Source organism: Idiotropiscis lumnitzeri, chromosome 19 (genome assembly GCF_059441095.1).
Source record: "Idiotropiscis lumnitzeri isolate Australia: NSW breed Sydney's pygmy pipehorse chromosome 19, RoL_Ilum_1.0, whole genome shotgun sequence".
Classification (NCBI taxonomy): domain Eukaryota; kingdom Metazoa; phylum Chordata; class Actinopteri; order Syngnathiformes; family Syngnathidae; genus Idiotropiscis; species Idiotropiscis lumnitzeri.
The window spans coordinates 12,845,850-12,860,981 of NC_142409.1; the positions used below are offsets into that span (position 1 = coordinate 12,845,850).

At 43.7% G+C, this 15,132-nt stretch overlaps 1 protein-coding gene across 1 annotated transcript in view; it reads left to right on the forward strand.

The window, feature by feature from the left end:
• The first annotated feature begins 1,616 nt into the window (after positions 1–1,616).
• Positions 1,617–15,132, forward strand: part of LOC148318661 (cadherin-12-like) — a 71,303-nt gene continuing 57,787 nt past the window's right edge. The window contains exon 1 of the mRNA XM_088282952.1: positions 1,617–1,922. The gene's annotated coding sequence lies outside the window, so the exon portion shown is untranslated. The remainder of the gene's footprint in view (positions 1,923–15,132) is intronic.

A 15,132-nucleotide genomic window follows, 5' to 3' on the forward strand; every position in this document is an offset into this window, starting at 1 on the left:
GTGTTTTGTGAGGTGCTCATTTGGTTGCATAATGGTAGGCTAGCCCTAGCATGCGCGCTACGCAACGTCTCATCTTGGATAATCGTTGTCAAGCTTTATTCGCAAACCTCTTTTCAAGCGATGGGCAACCCTCATAAATGAAAATCATGAAAATGACAAATTCCCTCCCTAAATCTCCTTAACTTCTTTTTTGTCTTGATCTTGTCATGTGGTAGAAAACTGCAATAATGATCCGGTCTCGATACACCGCCCCCTAGTGGAAGAGCATTGCCGTCACAGACCGATTTGCCGTGAATAAATAGCGCGGTGTTTACAAATTTCAACTTCTCGTGTTCCACGCTGAGTTATTTTGTCGGCCTTCACAGCTTTTGACAATCGAAACGCTAACAATCATGTTGTCGCCGCGGCTGTAAAATAAGAGCAGCAAACAAAAGGTTATGAAATGACACCACACGTTGAGCGCTTTTTGCCGTTTTCATTTCACCAAGTTGATTTCGACGGGAAAAGAAAGCGCCGCGTCCGTCTTGGTGACAGCGCAAATAAAACAGCGCGAATGCTAAATGCCGAGTAACCTTTTCCGCCGAGTGACGTGTGCCACCACATTATGTCCAGGCCTCTTTTTTTTGTTTAAAGGTTAAAGCCGTTGGTGGCTCCTCGGCTAAGTCGACACGGCGACCCGGCGAGCCGCTAAATCATGCAAAAAAAAAAAATGAACTTGAAGAGAATCCAGGTCTCGGACTTGAGAGAAACGAGTCAAGTTTTGATGTTTTCATGATGTAACACGTCTCTTGCTCATCAAACGGGAGCTGACTGATGTCGCCGCCAGAACTGTTGTCTCGTCACCTTCCTTCAAGGCAAACGCCAAGGACGCGTGTTGGGAACGGAAACAAAAGTGACTAAATTGCATTCGTGAAATTTTGCCTTTTCATCGACACTCACAAAATGTTTATTCAAATTAGACCAAAAACGGAGCGTATCTGTTGCTTATGTGTTTTCATTTGCCTTCTAATTTCCTGCTCATTTATAGGACACCATAAGGAAAGCGCTTTGTTACAGCTCCAGCTGTCGTGAAATGCGCGATAGAAATAAAGTCGTATCGTATTGTATTCATTATTAAATTGAGTAACAACAAAGTTCAATTCAACGTGAGGGGATAAAATATATATATATTTTTTTATGAAATTCTATTCACAACGTATCTTTTTCATATTGTGTTCTGCGGCTCATACCCAACAAACACATCATCTTGATTTTGTGGGAGCGAAAAGTGTTTGCTAAGCCTTTGAATCATCATTTGGACTGTAGATCTTCAAAACGTCAAAATAAATAATTTGAACACAAAATCGTAATATCAAAATGCGAGGTCAAGGCCAAGTGTACCTAATAAAGTGACCTTTGTGATTGGGATAATTGTCTCACTGTGTGCAGACAAAAGACAATTGACCACTACGAGTTACTGAGGGGAGAGTGCGCGTGCGTGCGAGCGTGCGTGTGAGCGTGTGTGTGTGTGCATGAGTGAGAGCCGCGTCCGCTAATCTGCTCCCCCAGCATAGGAGGTGTGTGTCTCTCTCTCTCTCTCTCTCTCACACACGCGCTCGCTTGCACACTCACACGTGCACGCGCAGGTTCTCCGGCTCAGTCGTCACTCTGCAGAGCGCGAGTGCTGCACGCCTCGCCATCGAGCACGCCTCGCACGCGCGCACACACGCACGCAACACATTGTGACAGCGGCGGTCGCGTCCACCGCGCGCGGAGTCGACCCCCGCAGGAGCGAGCATGAGAGCGAAGCGGCCGGACGACGTGGTTGGGAATTAAACGCCAAGGAGGAAGACGAAGCGTCAGTGGGAAGCTTTCGTTGGAGACTTTGCAGGACCAAGCCGGGCTCTTTGGATTTTACGTGCACGTCAAGCGTCCCACTGAGGGTAAGTCAAGTGTGTCAGTTTTGCGACTGTCTTCTTCTGGTTTTTCCCTGCGAGGTCTTTCCTTACCTTCCAGATCTGAATTAGGGTACAATGCGCCCTCGTGCTTCCTCCCGCTTGCCATTAATTGAGCTGATTGGTTTGACCTCGTTTGTGGCAGGAGTGATGGAAGTGCTTATGGCACTTTGATCCCAAACACCGAAGTGTGTGTGTGCTTGTTGGGTTTGACGTGTGTGTGTGTGCTAAAAGTGCAGTCAGTTGCTGAGCTTCTAAAAGCGTTTGTTTGCACACACGCCGCATCCGAGCGATCCCGACGAGTACTCGTCGGCCGCCTCCGAGCGGACCGGGATTAGAGCCACCGTCCGAGCGGCTTGACGGAATCTGATTTGCAGAGAAACAAGGGATCACACATGCAACACTGCCCCTAGCCGCCCCTCCCACTCTGACCTCTCCACCCCCCCCTCTGCAGCAAGCACATGCTTATTTAGATGAGCATCGGGTCCGAATTCCCCGACTGCTTTCTGACTTCTTCCATTCGATTGTTCCATCGCTGGACAGTAGGTGCACTTTGCATCGTTTTATAACCTGCAGTTCCCGTAATGCACACGCGCACACGCACGCGATGCGAGCTTGAGTGTGTTGTGATTGCACCACCACCAATCTCGCGTCGTCAACATTCGGGCACGTCGGCTGGAAGTCACTTGAAAGTCTTGCCGGCATTCTGCAGCCGACACCTGCTTGGGGGAGAAGCAAAGCGGCGAGACGGGACCGACTGCAAGGGGAGGACAGTGAGGCTACTGTGCGCAAAGCAGCCCCGCTCGGGTGGCGTCGTGCCACCGGAACGATTCGCGGGCAAGCTATCGGCGACGGTCGGTGGAAGCTGATGCACGGAGGGGTCAAAACGCTACGATGCGCTTAATACTCGAGCAGAAAAAGGTGAAAGGTGACCAAATTGAAATGGAATCGAAAATCGATTTTGAACCGATTTGAATCGGCTAAATCACAATCGTGGCTCCTTTAGCATCTTTTTTATCAGTTCAATTTTCCGACCTAAAAAAAAAAAATTGTTTTTTTTTTTAAAAAAGAAATTTTTGCCAATTTTTTCTGCTTTTATGTGGGAAATAAATTCACAAATTTTTAATAGGGGACAAGTTTTTTTTTTACTTTTAAATCATTAAATAACCTGAAACGAGCTGGCGATATTTTTCTCTTTAAAAGAAAGAAAAGTTTGTCCTTTTTCGTGTTGGCCACTCAACGGCCGCGAGCTTCTTCTGATCTCTGCTTTGCAAAGCCTCCTCCATTGAGTCCATCTTTGGTCTTGTTGCCTCAAAAGGAAAAAAAAAAAAAATGTCCACGCTCCCGGCGCCCGTCGGGAGGCTTACACGGAATCGATAGCGGAGAGAGTCTCCTTGGTGGCGGCGAGTCATCTTGACAGCTTTCTTCCCTGAATGACGCCAGATGATCCTCCAATGTGTTAAATTTAGTTTCAATTTGAAAAAGACGACTTTGCGCAACTTCAAATGAACGACCTGCGCCGGGTCGGCGCCGTACACCTTTCGCAAAATTAGCTCCACTTACAGCGGCAGCAAAATTAGTAGGCGACATTTTTTTTTTTCAGCTCACTAATTTATTGTACGGCTAAAAAGGCGAAATGCGTTGGAGTCACCGTTTTTTTTCAGTTTCCCGCCGTTGTTTTTGGAGCAGGAAGTTAACCGGAAGCTCACGAACACTAAAGACGAGGCGCTTCAGTACGTTGTGCGTTACTTCCTTGACACCCATTCCGATTGAAACTGAGATTTGGCGCCCACTTGTGGCCACTTGGAGCATTTTAGAAAGAAAACAAAAATATCAATTTGATCCGTTTTGGGTAGGCATGATTTGCAAACCAGATTAAAAACACAACGCAACACAAGTCGAGTATCGAATCAGGATTACGTCCCCCGCTTTGGAGCGACTCTCAATTTGCGTTTGTTCTTCATTTTTATGGAACGCTTTGGAGTGGACGGATCGGCCTCGGCTTGTTTGCCATTCCTACTCGCTCTCTCTGAGGAAAGACGTTCGCACCCCCCCTCCCCCCTGGAGCACTCTGATGCCGAGGTAGCCCGCCCCGAAGCCCCCCCGCGGTGCCCGCGCTGCGCTTTGGTTTGGAAATAGACGTGGGAAGGATGCAGTTACCTGGAGACGAGCCTTTTTTTTTTTTTTCTACCTTCTGAAAACGTTGGGGCTGAGGACGCGTCGCTTGTTTGCTGGTTGAAGATCATTTCTCCGTCTTTTTGTGCATCACTTCCCAAGGCGAGATGTCGCATATTTGCACATTTCATTCACACAAATGCAGCTTTTATCAGCTTTAAATGACTTTCACAAGCGTCTCCTGTGTGGACACTTCAAAGGCAGCTATTGTTGGTTTGCTTTACAAAGAAACACAAACCTGATTTTTTTTTTTTCTAATAGGCCCAACATTGCTCTAAAGTCTTTATTAAAAAAACAATCCCAAAGAGGCCTCTGGGGTGTCTTTTTGGTTTGCATCTCTTGTGAGAAGCGCACATGAGATTCTTTATCTGGATGTGATCGTAACCTCGTAACGAAGTGACGGACGCTCCGTCTTCACCTTAAACACGTCGGCGGCAGACTCCAGCCGCCATTTGCGAGCCGCCTCCCCTCCACCGGCAAAGATTTGCTGTCACACACGCGAGTGACTTTTAGTCCAACGAGCCCACAGGTAGCCTCCAATGATTTCTTCTTAGGCTGCTCGCGGAGGGCGGAGGGGGTTGTGGGCGAGGAGGGGGCGGGGTCATTAGATTTCATTCCAAGCAGAGCGAGCGGCGTACTGGCACCTGCGGGTCACAGTTTGGTGTATACGCAGCGCTTAACGCATTAAATAGACAACGTGATCAAGCTTTAATGCAAACTATTTCAAGTTGATTGAGTCGGAGCGCTTTCAGGAAGCGAGATGTATCCCGCTTTAGATTCAACGAGGCATGGGACGATCACCGGTTTACTGTGCTTTCAAAAAGGCAAGGTCTGCGCTCTTCTTTTTTTTGGAGGGGGGGGGGGACAGTCAATTACCTCCAATTAACTTCCTCGGCAAGCAGAGAGGGGAGGGTTGAGCAGTGACACACGGAAAAGGAGTGGGTAAAAACAAATAAATGATTCCAAGTGCAACATGGTTATAAGCCACAACTTTGTTCTACAAAAATAAAAGTTTTAATTACGCCCCGTTCTGCTTTTTCGTTGACTTTCACTTGCTGTTTACCGCCTGACTTCTTTCATGTCACGATTTCTTGCCACCTGTTGGATTTTCTTCATTTTATTTCAATGACCACCACACCTTTCTTCATCCCAGCAATAAACGCCGTACATTAGCCCCTTCCCAAATCCGGCGTTGGCGCCGACTATTCAGCACGCCGCCGGCGCAAAAAGCGCACACTTGACCTTGAGGAAGTGGCGACCTAAGACGCCTTGCCCTGGCCTTGTGACAAAATGATTTCTTAGTCTATTTAACAGGAGCAACGGCATGCTTTAGCACTTTTAGTCAACAATGCAAGGGGGGGGGGCGCAGATTCCGTTTTTGTTATGCACGACAAAAAAAAAAAGAAAATAGAATCTGATGATGCACGACCGCCCCTCCCTCAAACGCTGACATTTTACGTGCGGCATTTGTTGTTGCAAGATAAGCTTGAGTGAAGACTGAGGCGAGTCTTTCTTTGTCCTTCTGCTCTCACATCAAGCTGAAAAACAACACATTGGACGCCTCTGTGTTTTGATTCGTATTATTAATATTATCATTATCAGCTCTGGGGTGCGCTTGGTTTTTATTTTATTTTTATTTTTTTTTGGGTGTAATTTAATTTCTAGGTTGTTATCTCACAATTTCACAAAAAGTTCACATAATCGCTACAGGTGACGTAAAGCCAAACAAAAGCTGTGACAAATTTTAGAGCGCTATGGCTAAAGGGGCTACATGAAGGCTAACGTGCTACGATACAGTCATGGAGGCCAAGGTTGCCCGGTTTACCAAAAATTGATCAGTGAAGACAATTTAACGCATTGTATCTCTATGGTCATGCTAACCTGATTAGCATATCTTACGGCGCGACCAGCCAGCCCGCGATGCAACATTGAGGCTAACGTGCTTTGAAATGTGGGAACTGAGTTAAAATGAAACAAATATGTGACTTGATTAAGCGTTAAAAAACGACCCCAAAAGAAATTATTTTATGTCCTCCACTTTGCGGTTCTGTCGACTGTTGAGACAAAATTGGCATTTTGGTGAGAGGCTAGTTAGCATAACTGATGGCAGTGCCATCTCTCAGTGGTGTTTAGCCCGACACTAACGTGCCAAGAACGTTAAAATACAAAAAAAAGCTACAGAGATACTGATTAGCGTAAACGCGCAAATAAATAAATAAATAAATCCACGTATATCGTCAATAATTATTTCATCAGCTGGTGAGCCAAAAGTACAAATTTCATGCTTGGCTGGTTAGCATAATTTAAAGGCAGCCGCCATCTTTACAGTAAAGCTAACTCACGTTTTAAAACCTCACGCATGAGAGAAAAAAAAATGAATAAATATATTGAATGTGTCTCTTCAACCTTATATAATAAGACGCTAGTCAAAGTTTAATGCGGGGAAAAAAGATCATTTTCTGACTTGACGAGCCATTTTGTCACAATTACGAAAAAATGACATTTTCCTCGGACGTTTACAGATTCTCGCAATCTCATCAATGGTATGTTTTTCCCCCCCTCCAACCCCACCCCCAAGTGAACGCCCCAATGTGCAAACACCGCGTGATCACAAAAAAGCCAAGTAAAGACACAAATAAGTGACATGCAACGAACACGGCGCGCACGGCGCGTTATCTGGATATGAGCATGAATTACGTAATTAACACTCACTCGGGGGAAATCAGCGTCGGCGTCTGGAGGAAAAAACGGCGGGCATGTGACGCCGTCTCATGGCGGCGCCTCGTCAAATCGTAATCATTCGCACCCCCTCCCCCTCGCACTTGAAATGAATCTCCATATAATCATTACCGTCATTTTCAACATTCACCGTTTTTTTTTTTTTTTTTTCAGAAATCACAGCCATTCACCTGCCATCATTCGCACGTCAAAATAAAAGTATGCTGGGCAATTTTCTTTTTTTTTTGCGCTAGCTTGTTTTTGTGACTTGGCAAGAAATGGTTTGCGTCAGCTTTGTGATTTGCTCAAACATCCTTCGAAGGAGGAATCATGACTCTTTTTGATCCGTTTTGCATCTCCCCCAAGAGGCTGTTGGTGGAACAGCAGATGACCAAAGTTTGATCAAAAATGAAAAGTCTTGGTGCTGCATCACAGTTGCGATTTTGTTTAGGACTTTTTTTTTTTTTGGTATTAATATTATTATATAAATTAATGTTGTGTAAATGAAACTTCAAAAATGTTTGTGGATTTCGTGAGCTATTTTTTTCCCCTTCTGGAATAAACCGTACAAAAAAACTTGAATTTGTTTCTCTAAAATATTTTTTTTCTCTGAAAAAGGACTATTCTCCAAGATATTTTTCATAAAATAAGTTTAACTTAAAAAAAGACTTTATTCTCATTAATTAAATTATTAAGAGTAATTTATTTAAAAATTTAGTCGTTTTTTTTTTCTAGAATAAGAATCTTTTTCATCAAACGTTATGGTACCACACGGAATTGAGTCTTACTTCATTATCTTTATTTTATTTCTTTGGAATTTGTGCAGGAAGCGGTCGATTGGCGTGCAGCGTGCGTTATTTCGCAAGCTCCTCCTGCTTTCTGCAAAAGACGGAAGCCTAATTGGCACTTGGCCGTCAAAGCGGGACTGCTCCAGGTTAGCGCTCAGTCGTGCGGTGAGGTTCCTGTCAAGCTTCGAAAGACAAGATTGAACTTTCACTTTTACATTCGGAAAAACGGTGAAGCGCTCTCTATCGCACATTTTGAAGCCGTCGTCTTTGATGAGTTTTTACACGATACTGGCAAGTTTGAATTTTGAGTGGCACACTTTTAGTGTTGCAACGCACTTTAACGAGGTGCAATGTTTAATTATATAATTTTTGGGGATTCAGTTTTTATGTGTTGTTGCTCCACGTGTTTTAAATTAGCAGCTGTGTGAAGGTTTAGAATTACCGGAACATTTATGCTAATTCCGTTAGCCCGTTTGTGCTGTTAGTTTTACGCTAGTGGACATTCATTAGAAAAAAACCCCCAATATTCTTTATTTATATGTTTTTAGAAGTTTCTTGCCTTTTTTGTTTTGTGAATTTTTTTTCAGTCAAATTCCACCGGCAGTGGCAAACGATGCGTTTGTTTTTACATTATGCTAGCTGGGTTTTCAAACGTATCCCCAGCGACAAACGAGCGGGCTCGCCTTGGAGCTGAGCGACGGTGCGACAATCTGCGCGAGCGTGGTGAAGTGGCAGACGTGTTTAATTTTCACCTGTCATAGAATTAACGTCGATTAGCGGCAAGCGGAGTGACGCGGCTGACAGCGACGGGAGCTCGTTTAGCGTGCCCATCGTCTTTACTAATCGGAGAAGAAGAGGCGTCAGACGCGTTCACATCACGCGTGTGTTCGCCACGCTTGCTATCATTCTTATAATAAACACGCCCGGATGGATATCCGGCCGTCGTGTCAAGTCATCACGTCGCATTTGCATCAGAAAAGAACGCGTTTCAAGAACGTGTTTTCGTTACGTATATTTTGAACACACCATGGAAGTTCTTGTATGAACTCGTTAACGTCAAGTGGCGGACATAATTACGCCTTTAAAATTTCGGTCGCTCGACCGGGCGTCATTACGAGTAGATGGATGAAACGTCTCTAAATAATCGAAATGGCCATAAAGTGGACATACGTGTTTTTTTTTTGTTTTTTTTTGGGAGCGTTGAAATCAGTCAGCGCTAATGTGGCAAAAAAAAAAAAAACCCTCATTGATTGAACCGACACACGAAGCTGCTGCTGCTGCTGCTGCTGCTGATGATGATGTTGTTTTCCTCGGCGCCCTCCTCCACCTGCGTGGAGGCCCACTTGCGCATGCGGCGGCACGGCGCGCTATCGACCCGGAGAGACAGAGCCATTACAGAAAAGACTAATTCTTAATCTTGGATATTGCTTTCTCATTACTCTGCCTCCCTCTGGCCTCTGGCGCGATAACTGCTTGATTAGGGCAGTTATGTCGCCAGGGAGCCCCAAAGAACGCACCTTTTAATATTAGCCGGCTGACTGATGGCCGCGTCGTCGCTCCAGGCTAATAACAGCGAGGCGGCGACCCGCTTGATTGCCGACGCTGATGGCCCTTCGGTGACGCCGTCGCCTTCGGCGTGCTCCAATATTAATCAATAGGTGCAGATAATTAATTTAGCCCAACGTGCAAACTCAGCGGCTGTTATTGTTTGAAAAAAAAAAAAAAAAAAAACAAATCTCCATCAAAAAGGCGTAATCGTTTGCCATGTAGGATAATCAATCTGCAGGATTTATTCACGATAAAACAGACCCGACGTCAACAACTTGACGTATGACATAATCATTATAACAAATTTGATTTTCCTGTGAGTAGTTTAAACCAAGAGCTGTTCAATCTGTTTCATCGCGATTATTGTTGTCAATTTAGCCAATTATACTATTTTTGGAAACTACAACATTTTTAAATACTCACCCAGGCACATGTGTGTTGCGTCACCGATTGTGACCGCTGTTATTAGAAGAGAAAAAAAAACACAAAATATTTACATATCAGTAGCTTTTTATTTATTTATTTTTTTTACATTTTATCAATTATTTCATTAAAAAAATCTATTTATGATACAATTTTATTAAAATAAAATGTAAATTTTCTAATCTAAATTAAAACAAAAAAATCTAAATCTAAATAAAGCTATTAAATTAAATGCATTATACTGTCAGAAAAGTTCTATAATTATTTATATATATATATATATAAAATGAGTACTATTCTGTACTATTAAAATGTTGAAGAAAATAAAAAATCCCCCCCAAGCCATGAAACCAATCCAGGTTACAAAGTCAAACACAATAGACAGGAAGCCGCGTGCTGCACCGCGTTTGATTCGACTTCAATAATATGACGGAGACAACAATCCAAATGAGAGTTCTGCCACCGTCTTGCAGCTTTTCTGTTTACTCGAGAGCGTGTCGAGAGAAAACCGGCATGAGTCACGCGCGGCGTGGGCGGCCCCGCGTCGGCAAAACCAGCAGCTAGGCCGAGCTCTCTCTCCGGGGCGAGTCGGCAGATAAAAGAACATCTGACAACTTACAAGGAAAGCCAATTCCGACATTTTCCTCATCCCGAGTCGCTGTTGGATTTCAAAAAGCGATGACGTTGAATTGAAAGGGAAAAATGTGGCGCGGCGGCTTGTAGTGACCGCACCGTGCGGCCTCGGGGGCCAAATGTCGGCGTGTTTGCGCGTTCCGCCGCTGCCGTGCGCGCTAATGTTGCGTTGACATGCAGGAAGCGCACAAAGACATTAGCATAGCATAATGTGATGATCATCGCCGCAGAACCTAAATGCCTTTTGGAACCCCCCCCCGCCACGCACAATCACGACGAAGGGGAGAATGTCTCTTTTGTCTGCCACGATTAAAAAAAACAAAAACATGCGAAATGTTTGAAGGAGGCCGTGGAAACGTTCCCCGGTGCGTTCACCCCGTCTGAACCAGCCTTTCCTTTGCTTCTTCCTCCTCCAACGCTCCCGCGGGAATGTGGGATTTTTTTTTTTGCTCACTGACGCTGCAAAAGCTGTTTAATGAAATGATTTCCAAAGCGCTTGGTCAGGATGGTTCAAATCGGAATGTTTTTAGGGCTGATGAGTCCATTTTTTTTTTCTCATTTTAATATGCAAAACTGCAGCCGCCGTCTTTGGTCGTGAGCGTTGTGATTTAGAGTGGACGATTACGCTGTTGTGCTGCGGAAATGACTGATATCATTAGAGTGAGTTGAAAGGTCGAGGTTAGGGTTGCGGTTTGGGTGAGAAGGAGACTCTCTCTCTCTCGTGACATCACAGTCCAAACATCCGACTTCTGATGCCCTCCAAACTGATAAATGACTAAAAAGGTTGCAGTGGTAAAACACACGCATTGATTTGATTCATCGGCGGCTGACATTTGTTGCGCTGACATTCGGACTCCCCGTCCGGCCTGAAGGAAAATAAGATTTGTGTGTATCGACTTGAAGGAAATATTCACGGTGCGGCCCGCGCGCTTAATGTGAAATCTATGAGAATTTAAGAGCAGACAACATTGCTCAATCACTCGGCGGCAAGCGGAATTCTCGTGGCCCGGCCGAGACCTTAACGACATCGCCGTCTAGCGACTCCCTCGGCGCGCCTCGACGGATGCAATCCGGAACACAATAACTGTAAGCGTCCAAACGATATGGGCGGTTCTGACCCGAAGAAAAGCATCCATCACCGTGCGGCGGCGGCGGCGGTCCGCATTACTCCTGACTGACAGAAATCCGTCTCCGTCGCGACGTTTCTGCCGTTGACGCTGACGTCTTGACACCTTAACCCTTTACTGCATTCAACGCTTTTGATGTTTAATATCTTTTTGCCAAGACCGCCGAGTCCGTCTGGGTTTCTTGTCAATCAGCATATCCTGAATCTCTTCAGTGATTGCGAGACCAGCAGTAGAATTGAAAAACCGGTTCCGCAGCTGACTGGGAGCCAGTTCAAAGCCTTTAGAACAGGAGTAATTTGTTCTGATCCGAAGCTGCAGCATTCTTGAGGGAGTTCGGTCAGAAGTCTGTTACGATAATCAAGTCGACTTGGAGCAGGCGATGCTTTAGTCTGGATACGATTGAAATGGCCTTTGAAAGTCATGTCACGATTTGGGACTTGGACTTTGGTCCGAAAGATGGCGACTCCGCTTGGGAAATTGATTCTTATCGCTGAGTGTCATCTGCATAGTCGCGACAACTAATGTTGGCGTTCTGAATCATTTGAGCCCAGGGTAGCAACTCCAAACTGAACAAAAGGGGTGCAAGGACCGAGCCTTGAGGAATCCCGCAGGTCATGGCCCTTGGATTAAAAGATTCAAAAGGACTGTTTTATTTAATCCTACTTCAGCAGCAAATTCTGATCAGCTCCGGAGTGATTGACAGTAGATCCGACGCAGCCACTTTATTAGGTACGCTCGGAGATTGAATGCAAAAATGACAAATTGCACTTTTTGTCTTTATAATTGTGGTTTGCCGCTTGAAAGAATGCAAAATGCTCCGCATTGCAGTGCAAACTGTTTTGAATAGAGTGACTCTCCCCTGGAGCCACATATGGTCACTAAAAGCTCACACAAGTCCATTATTCATCATTTAAACATTGGCCCTCCAGGAATTATTGATTATCAAGTCGAAAAAAAAAAAAAAGCACAAATAGTGCACATTTCTTCCACGGGCAAAAATGGACGGCGAGTGAATTTGTGATTATAAAAGTGCTGAAATATTCTCCTTTTCATGTCCACTACTGAAGCCATTTGAGGCTTTAAATAATTAAGCAGACCTCCGGGCAACACACTGATTCACATTATTTATTCGGAATGCTTATTGGACCACAGCGGACGCGCTCTCAAACATCATCAGTATCACCGAACCACACGACACGGGAAACTCGGGCCGGAATGACGTCGAGATTTTCACATCGGGTCGATTACACAACTACGTGTGTGTGGGGATGAGTGATGATGTCACTCACGTGGATTTCAGTCATCGCGGCAACTCGATTTGTAGAACAGAAAGCTCACGTGTTTAGAAAATGTTGCGTTCATGTGGAAGTTGAAGTTTGAATTGAGGGTGGCTGCATTATATGAAAGGGGCGGAACAATCAATGAAATGTAATTGCAAAAAAAAAAAACATTTGTGTCATATTTTTGGGTCAAACAATTCAAATGACAAATATATATTTATACATATATATATTTTTTTTTTTTTACAAAAAAAGTAGACAAAAAAAATTTAATGACTCAATTATTTTTTTTTTAAATTTGGTGTCTAATAAATGTGGCTTAAACGTCGTAGGAAAAGTTTGATCACATCACCGCCAGACAAAAAAATCTCGTTATGTTTTGAGAAATTCGAATATTTGTAGAGTTAAAAAAATGTACAGTGATTCATTTTATTAATTTAATTAATTTAAATACTTAATCATTTATGTCATATAAATAATTTTCAGGTTTTTTTTCTCCATTTTACTATTTAGTCAATGCACCAATGATTTTGTCCGATAATTGCTTCAACAGTTCTGCGCAGTCACCAAACACAAGTTGAATGAACGTGGAGTTTGATTTAGAGCGTAAAAGTAACTTCATCACGTTCGACGATGTCAAGTTGAGAGCATCAAAATGCAAAGCGAAGCTCATTATTACCGTTTGATTGCATCCCAACGCTTGATGAAGCATCACACACATTTGCGCTTTATGAAACGCACAAAAAGCCGCTGACGCCTGCCTCACACTTTTTTTTTTCCTCTTCTTCTTTCAGGAAAGCTTAATGTTTTTGTTTGTTCTTATTGCTCACACACCTGACGTGCGCTTGCGATCTCTCTTTGCCCAACATCTCCTCAAGCCGGCGCCAAAATGTTAATTGCCGCACTAAATCTTCCTTTATGTTGCGGCAACGGATGCAGCTCGATGCTGAGACGGGAAATATATTTAATTAGCCTCAAGTGGAGAGAAGACGGAAAAAAAAAACAACTTCCTGCGTTTTTCAGTCTCTTATCGTCTACTTGAGGGTGCGTCGATGCGCAGAGGAGATTAAAACGTTGCTAAACAACCCGACGGCAGACGCTTGGCGGCGATAAAAGTCTGCGCTCCGTCTCGGTCATGTCCAAAACTCTCCACACCTCCCACTGAAATACCGACGCACACAAATCAGCCCGTCCAGAGGAAGGAAAGTAGATAATTTTTTACATTTTTTTATTACCGTAAATTTTCCTGGGAAAACTCGGCCTTGGCCATTTGGAGCACGATGGACTTGAGGCTGTTGATTTTTATTGCGTACTTAATTTGATGTTTATTTTTATATAATTTCATTTAGAATGGTCACGACACTTTTCTTTTTTTCTAATTTAGCAATTTTTATGTCTTTGTGCTTTTTTTTGGAGTGTAAATATCTCCTAATTTAGAAATTTTATACCACAATTTCAAAGACAATTAAGAGTCATTCATTGCAAATTTCATCAGAACAAGAATTTTTAAACTTATATGGGAAAAAAAAAATCCTATAAATTTTGCCTGTTAACATTTCTTGCGTAACGGTGAAATCACATGAGCAAAGTAAACCGTGACGCTCATAATGCGAGCCCGAAGGCAGAGAATTGGATTATAATTGTTTTATTCCACAAACGCAATATTAATCAAAAGAGCATGCTTGACAAAATACTTCTTTTTTTTTTCTGTGAATTCCGAAGCTTTTTCTGAGTTATGCAGAGGACGTCAACATCAACTCGCCAAACAACGGGATCATTGAAATATCTTGTTTGGACTGCTAAATTGTTCGCTTCTAAAAAAAAAAAAAATGTCCCTTCTTTTCCGAGTGAAAGGATGTTGACGTTTTTGAAATCTAACATGATTTAAGCAACACAATGAGCCAATTCATTATCAGGATGGCTTTTCCAGTGTTGTTCTGCTCTCAGTCAACACAACAACGACATTGATTTTTTTATTTGAATTTTTTTACCGTGTTTGTATCGTATTTCAAAAAAGCTCGCCCCGACTTCATACAGGTTTCCAAAAAAAAAAAAAAAAGCGCGTCGGCCTCGCCAAGATGCCGCTTTGCACTCATGTTCAATCAGCGGCATCTTTTCTCCCGCCAATAAGTCAACATGATAAGCATTCTTTAGCTCAGATGGCATTTCCAAAAGAGAAGGAGCACGTCTCAATTCCGCCGCCTCCGTCGCACGCACATGCTGTGCCAGGAGCATCCTCCTGCTGGAGAAAAGGGACACTTCCCATTTGCATTTAGATGAGCGCGGTAATAGAAAAAGCACAGTGATGAATCTGGTGCCCCAGACGAGGCTAATGTGCTTGTATTTGGAATAAAAGTGCAGAATTAAACACTCTGGAGTGAATCGGAATGAGAGCGTGTGACTGCAAGAGCAACACGTGCGCTTCCAAACTTCCCGACTTGAGTTTAAAAAAAAAAAAAAATCAATATCAATTGGAGTGAGATGCTTTTTGCAGGTTTCTTGGAAC